An 8,314-nucleotide genomic window follows, 5' to 3' on the forward strand; every position below is an offset into this window, starting at 1 on the left:
ACATAGAAAAACAAAAGAAATGTGCTCCGTTATAACGAAATGCGAATTGCTTTCGAAAATATGTAGAGGAACAAGCATCTATAGTGTCTCTGCATGGGTGAACGCTTCACACCACTGTGTGTTCGCTCCTTGTGTCACGCACAGTTTCTGAGGGGAACTTGCGTTTATTATTGTAACACAGTTATCCCGTCACATTTCACATAGCTTTCCAGTGTATGATGAGTATTCAGCAAACATGATATGATACATATACGTGGTTCCTTGTTTTCGTTATATATTGTATTTGTTCGCTTATAACGAAATTTCGTTATAACGAAAGAAAACTGCCGGTCCCGAGCATTTCGTTATAACGGGAGTGCACTGTACATCCTGAAGACTGACTGTTGTGATAGATTTCAGGTGTCTCATAAGAGGCTTATTTTACCACATTTCTTATCAAAGTCCTCTTATGATGTTTCAACAGCATTCTGATGTCAGCCAGAGATAGGTTTATAGAATTATGGTTAAAATGAGGCCAGTTGATATAATTATTCCTCAAAAACCAGCCCTCATTAAAATTATGTGACTGTGCATCACTAAACCAACAAAGAATTGTACGCACTGATTTTGTGTGAAGATTCAAAGTAAGCGAGATGGGTCAGCCTCATCAATCTTGAGTTTTCCATATTTTTTGAAAGAGCAAGATATCTTCTACATTATGGTAAAGTTTGGGAATTGTGGTTTAAGCATTTAAAAAAAAATAGAATAATGTGATCTGGTGTGTCTTATAGTCCCTTTTTCATTTTCTTAAAAACCTTTTACACACTCTTCACTTTCAACTCTAGTAACTTTTGAAAGGATAATGCTACTGCTTTGAAAGTTTGTATTTGTCATGGATAGAATGTGCTAATTGAGCATGATCAATTTCAGGTTAATCTTATAATCCCTTCATTGTTGATGCTGCGGAGTTTTACATCCTTCTTTTTTTGTCCCACTCATTGCACAGCTAGCACAGCTTGGTAAGATTTGTGCTTGAACAGACCCCATTCTTTAGAGGCTCTTTTCTCAGTAAACACCTTCCAGAGTATGTATTTTCTTTTCAATAATTATATAATTTTTTGGGTCCATTTAAATAGAGTTATACATGTACATCATTTTAAAGCTTAAAGTCTGCTCTTTCTGAATCTGCCCTTGACTAAAATTCCATCTCTTGCAACTCTTTGTTGGTTTTGTGGTGCAGGGTCACATACGTGTATATTCTACTGCAGCATAGAATACTTATTATTGTGTGTGTCTGAACATTGAACTTATGACTGTTCTAACTGCTCTTGGTGGTGCATTTCACACCAAATGAGATACAATACTGTATGTATCGTATCTGGTAATATGCATAAGAAATATTCAAAATGCACGTTTTACATGTATATCCATGCGTCAAAGTGGTGCAGACTGTCTGAGTTACAAGGTTTTGGTGCAAATCTTCAAAGGCATTTGTAAATTAGCCCTTTAACCCTTTGATATACTTTGCACTGCTGTCTCGTGAGGCTAACAATGCATGTGCTGTAAGTTAATGCCTCATATACATTGTACAGGACCCTACTAAGTGCATGTTTATTGTGTGTAAGTTAAAAGAGGCTCTATTTACTTGTTAAGAATGACAGAATGTATGTTGTGTATTTGAAAGTGCAATGAAATAAACATATGACTAGAATATTAAAATGAAACTTGTTTTCTGCATCGGTAGAGGTAATTGTGTTGTGTTGTGTGTGTATTACTGCAGTTGACTTTTTCAATAGAAAATACTCTATGACACAGTTGTTTGTTGATGGTGAGTTGTAAGTGTGCTGAATAGCGGACCTCTGGTCACACGACGTCATTGGACTGAGGACGCAAGATCCTTACAAGAAGATGTGCAAGTGAATTGAATAATGAGGACAGCAGACATTCAATGCAGCTGCATCCATCACACCATCACACAGTCACAAACCACATACACTGTAATATTTCCTATGATGTTAAGCTCACATGAGGTCAGACAGCCGTTACACAGTTGACATGACAGTTTAACTTGTAAACGCTTTAATAGCAATAACAATAAATTTATAAAATGCTTCATACAAAAGTTTTGAGGTGCTTTAACCATAACCAAGCTGGGAGGGGGCCTGAGAGCCCCCTTTACATTCCACACAAAATGTCGCCATCAAAAAAAGCTATTGCAACAATGTGTCAAAACCTTTTTCTTTTGAGTCTCCTGCAGCTTTTGAGACCAAATTTGTGACACTCGGGTTTTTGAAGATATGCATAAATATGTATGTTCTTGCATGTCGGAGCAAATGTTACTCAAAAACGTAAATTCATGTACGATTTCAATGCAATCAAAAAAGTGTGACTAATTTTGCTTTTATTGTTTAAAAGCAATCAAGAACATATCTTTATGCTTAGAACAGTGTCACCAACAAATTTCTTGAAGTAAAGCAAAAACAAAAAAGTCGAAAAGCAATGAAATACACTGTACATAAGAAATAAGCACTAAAATACTTAACCCTAACTAGGCGGGGGGGGGGGGGGGGGGGGAACTTGGAGGTCCTCCGGATCCTCTCCATCGCAAAAGCTATCGCCACGACGTTTCATGACTTTTTCTTTTGGTCTCCCGCATCTTTTGACACATATTTTGCGACGCCCGGGCACGCGGTTCCAGCCTCCCCCCGCTCTGCGGTCTACATGAATAGCCCGGCCTATTATTAGAGTTGAAATAGTACTTCGATACATACAATTTTAACTACGTGTACAATAAATTTGATTATACATGGTACGTTACATGAAACATGCAATTAAGTCATAACATCCCATAACGACTGTAGTGTATCTAGTACGTGCACATGCACACGCAGGCCAACGGGAAGAGACTAAGAATAAATATACGTGTATTGTACCAGACAATATTTAGATACATGCAATATGTGTGTTGGGAGAAAAGAAAGTAATGTCATTTACTTGCGAAAGCGAACGAGTATAAAAGTGGCTATGTCATTCTCATTCAACATAGGTCCTACATGTATTCCTACCTCTTTTTTTTTACCGATGGTGTTATAAGGCTCTATCATTATATATATATATATATATATATATATATATATACATACATATATATATATATATATATATATATATATATATATATATATATATATATACAGGGCTCGACACTAACGGTGGCCCGGTGGCCCGGTGGCCCGGGGCCACCAAAAACGCACGTCGGGCCACCAAAATTTCAGAAATGAAGAATTTGGTGGCCTGATTGGGCCACCAAAAAAGGTCGGATGTTTGCCTTTGGGCCACCAAAAATAAAAGTTAGTGTGGAGCCCTGATATATATATATATATATATATATATATATATATATATATATATACATACATATATATATATATATATATATATATATATATATATATATACATATATATATTTATATATAATATTTGTGAAAGAAATCACTGCTACAAACACATTTTTGGCTTCTCCTGAAATAATTTTGCTTATGTGAGATATGAGGAAAGAAGGGGAAAACGGTGCGCAGCTTTGACATCATTAATCTTCACACTGTTTCTCCTTGACGGAAAAGTGCAAGAGTTGAAAAGTCGGTCTCCGCCGGGAATCGAACCCGGGTCTTTGGCATGGAACGCCAACGCCTTAAACCGTACGGCCACTTAGACGTCATGAGCAAATATAGCTTGAAGATACGGCAGTCTTAAGAGAGAGAGAGAGAGTGAAAAAAAAAATCCGGGCAAAACATACATCATTGCTGTGCCCGACGAGGAATATGAATATAAGAAATTAACTTTTCAGAGACAAAAAAAAAATAATATCGTATTAAAAGACATTATTCTTTGCTCCTTGTTTAATTTAGAAAACAGAGCCTTTCTGCATTCCCTTGTGTTCAAGCCCAGCTGGAACACACAAGACCGAGACCAATTAGAAGAGGACAAATGAATTGGCTTCCGACATTTCCGCTGTTAGGATTGGGAGCTACAGTTGGCTCAGGTGATGAATCTTGTATCCTGAACTTGGCAATTAAACCACCATCTTCTTGTATTGCTACACTTGTATCATCGGTAGGGGTATTGATTGAAAGCGTTGATGCCTCAGACATGACATTGTCAGAGTCGCTGGTTGGCTGAAGATAAACAAAATCCGAACACTCCGCATTGCGTTTGACACAAGCTGTATTGTAGGAGCAACAGTAGACGGTTGACTTAGTACTAACAAAGAACTCGGCTCTTATATAATTACTTATTTGGTGTGGTTGTTGGACGTGATGACATATTTCGGAGTCTTGATAACAAGCTAAAGATCCATCTCCTTCGTCAGCATAAAGGGCACTGCACAGGAGCTTCATCCAATTTGCTGTGTAAGACAGTGGATGAATAGTGCATATTGCCGGGGCAGGAGCAGGAAAGACTTCTAGGTAAGCCTGGTCTCTCAGAATAACTGTCCGGTTCTTTCTTATGTCTTCTCCAACAGCAAAAAAGAACGTACCGCTATCTGTACGCAGAGAATGTCTAATAACCAGTGTCACATTTAGATACGAATTAGTTTTGACTGTTTCCACATAAAATCTCTCCCTCTGGTTAGGTTTTAGACAATCAGACTTCATTTTACCATTGAAGTTGAATTCGCAGTTTTCGCCAAGCATGTACCATTCGTAGAGAGCGCTCTTGCTGTTGGTTAGTTCAATGTGAAATTCAATTCTTGTAGTATCCCCAGAGCAAACCTCATAAAGTTGGAGTGACGTTGTGATGCACACAGACAAACACAACAAAACTACAGCCAACCGTATTTCACCACTGTTTAATTCCTTCATTGCTCCATCGAACCAAGTACATCACTTTGAAGAAAACAGTTGGTGCTTACAGTGTTACTTCTCAGAAGACTGCGGAGTATACAACCATGCGTAGGTCCTATGTTTTAAAGTAAGAAAGTGTGTAATTCACGAGTTAAGTTAAAGTAGGGCCTATATGCGACATGATTGTATTACATGCTACCTATGTATATTGATCGGAAATGAAAATAGAAACATTCATGAATGAACGAATATCTTCATTATTAATATCGTCATTATCATATGATTACTATTCTTCTTCTTCTTCTTCTTCTTCTTATCATTATTATCATCATTATTATTTTTATTATCATTATAGTAATAATTATTATTATATATTACTATCTTCACTTGCTAAAGGGTTAAATCCGCCACGAGCACCACACAATCAACACAGAAAAAAAGAATGAAGTAATCTAGATGCCGATAAATCTAAACACATCAGCTGTGTAGATGAGATTGGATGCAATGTGCTTCAAGTGTTGCACAACAGAGCTACATGCGGTGTTTTAAGTGGGTAGGGCTATGGGAACATAGTTAGTACATATAAACCAACAAACTTTCAAGAATCGAGCTTGAAAATCAAAAGATCTTTATAGAAAAAAAAATGGATGATAACATTCATATCTGTAGAAAGGTAGGGCCTACCATGACTAAATATTATTTCCATGATGTCTTACACACTTAGACATAGGCCCTATATAGATGCATATACACTCACTACAAATCATACTTGCAATATTGTGAATAAGAGTTATAGTGAAGTTTCAAGGTCATAATTTCTCAAGATTTTGTGTGATCGTTCTCCGAAGAATTACGAGCCTTCACGGATATATTCCAAAACTCCCCATGATACATTTTTAAATCAGTAACCCAACGGTATATACAGATATCAATATTGCCTACCGTGTTGACCCTCCTTTTGGACGAGAAATTCACTTTGTATCATCCTATCCCGGGTAGACCCCGAGGTATTGCTTTAGACCAGTTAGATAGTGCCTCAACGTGGTTCATGCTGGCCGTATGTCGGAGAACGCTAACGAACACGAGTGCTGTTTCTTGCAGTGGTTTCCAGATGTCCACTATAAGGAGACCTCGTGTGGGCATGTTTTTATATGCTATGTACATGTTCTAACTTCCGCAATGAATTGGATCACTGAAAATGCAATGTAGGCCCTACTAAATATATGTGTATATATGGGTGCATAGACTCTGAACTTAGGACCTAATTCTTTATCAAAAGGAAACGACATTCAAAATTTTACAAAATTTAAGTTACATTACAACCTTATGTACTTACTGCATGAGTATAAAAGACAAGCAGTAGTAATCATGTATGAGTAACGTCAAGAAACAGGAAGTATGATATCACCCAAGAAACCTCGTTTGATTGAGTGTTTGATCTAACCCTGTAAAGCCCAATGGGGTGGCATATTTTCATTTGCCACTCCTATACACCCTTTATCCAATTTCACTCTAATTTGGTGACTTTTCTTGAAATCTTATTGTTAACATTTTGATATATAATCTAGCTATGTCTGATATTGTTGGTTGCCATGGTAACCGTAAACTGATAACCATGTCAGTCAGATTTTGCATTTTTTTCTCTTTCAATTTCAGTTAACATAAAAATGACCATAAAAAAGGACCAAAATTTCAAGTAATAATTGGTCATGAATTACCCTGAAATGGTATTCTTATTATTTCCTTTATATTTCAAATTACCCTGAAATGGTATTCTTATTATTTCCTTTATGTTTTGAATTACCCTGAAATGGTATTCTTATTATTTCCTTTATGTTTTGAATTACCCTGAAATGGTATTCTTATTATTTCCTTTATATTTTATATAGGCATCAAATAATAGATATAACAGAAGCAATCGAAAATACAGCATTTTCCAAAGACTATCCTTTTATTTCGTTTAATTTTCACACAAACTTTGCCTGTAATATCATTTGATTATCATGTTATCAATCTGCAAACTCAAAATTCCAATATCATGGAATTGTGACACAAATAGACCCTATACGCACCTATCCAAAACAATACATCACAGGTCTCATATATTTCTTTATATTGTAATGAAAAGCGCCCCCACGTGTTGACCTTGAGAAATTTCAACAATTACATACTTTTTAGTATAGTGGATTTGCTTCTGCTTCATCAAATATGACGGTGATATGTCATATGATAAGGAAGTTATATGGGGGGGGCACAATATACCCCCTTGGGCCTGTAAGGCGTCAAAACAGCATGGGCTTTATAGGGTTAAGTCATCAACATTATGAGTGCTGTAACATTGCATTGCATACATGCAAGATTTAGTAACAATTTGCTGGCCCTGACCTACATTTGGTGATACATTTCGTAATCTATTACTATACATATATATAGGGCTTACACGGTTAAATAATTCCCCGTAGAGACCTGTGTCAAAATACAAAATTCAAAAATTCTGTAAAATAGCTGGGAGAAATGATGTGTTTCATCTTGGGTAACCAGAAAAAGTGATGTATACCCTTTCATCCATCAAATTTTAATGGGGGTTCTTCTGCTCAAACTCTGTCTAAGGGTCCACAAAGCCAGACTACCGCGAGCTCTTTTCACTCAAGAAATCACATGTTTTCCGTACATGCACCCATCATAATAGTCTTTTCAAGTTTCACGAGAAAAGCTTTCATCTTCCAACTAAAATGCAGTTATTCATTTTTGTTTTTGGGACCAAACTGCCTTCTCTGATTTTTAATTATTTTTTCTTCATTTTATTTAGTATCTTTGGTAAGATTTTGTGATGCAGTCAGGAATATTCCATTATATTTACAGGTGTGAGCCCTATAGCTGTGCCTTGAAGGTATGTGTAAGGGGTCGTTATGAATGAAGGCAATATGCGAGTCATTGGCATAAAGTATCATTAAAGAATATCGGATGATTTGTACAACTCTGGACAACCTAACTTCTTGGAACTATAGAGTATTTCGGTATCATGATGAAGCATGTACACAGCATAGACTACTGTGTGATAACATGTTGTTAAAGAGTTTGTACATGTACATAGCGGTAACAATTGCCCTTTCCAGCTTTTAGTATTACCAAAGCCAATGTATATGTCTAACATATTTTACCGTATTTGACGATCAAAACGGGTGTCCATTCGCAGAACAATATTAATTCTTTATAGAACTATAGATAACAATGTGTATAACCTGAAAACTCAGTAGGCGTGTGTTAGCGGACCATTTATCCAGATTGAACAATAATCGACACGATTCAGTGGTTCTCCCCAGGTGAAGATTTAAGAAGAAGAACGAAGAAGAAGAACAAGAAGATCTGAAGAAGCATGGAAAGAGTAATGCTGGTGAGATAATAATTGACAGATAGAATGGTAGAGAGAAAGGGGGGGGGGGATTGTGAGAGGGAAAGGTCGTAAACTTTGAAATATTCTTTATCTGA

This window comes from Diadema antillarum, unplaced genomic scaffold (assembly GCF_040938485.1).
Source record: "Diadema antillarum isolate AM-2024a unplaced genomic scaffold, OU_Dant_1.0 seq00000215_RagTag, whole genome shotgun sequence".
Classification (NCBI taxonomy): domain Eukaryota; kingdom Metazoa; phylum Echinodermata; class Echinoidea; order Diadematoida; family Diadematidae; genus Diadema; species Diadema antillarum.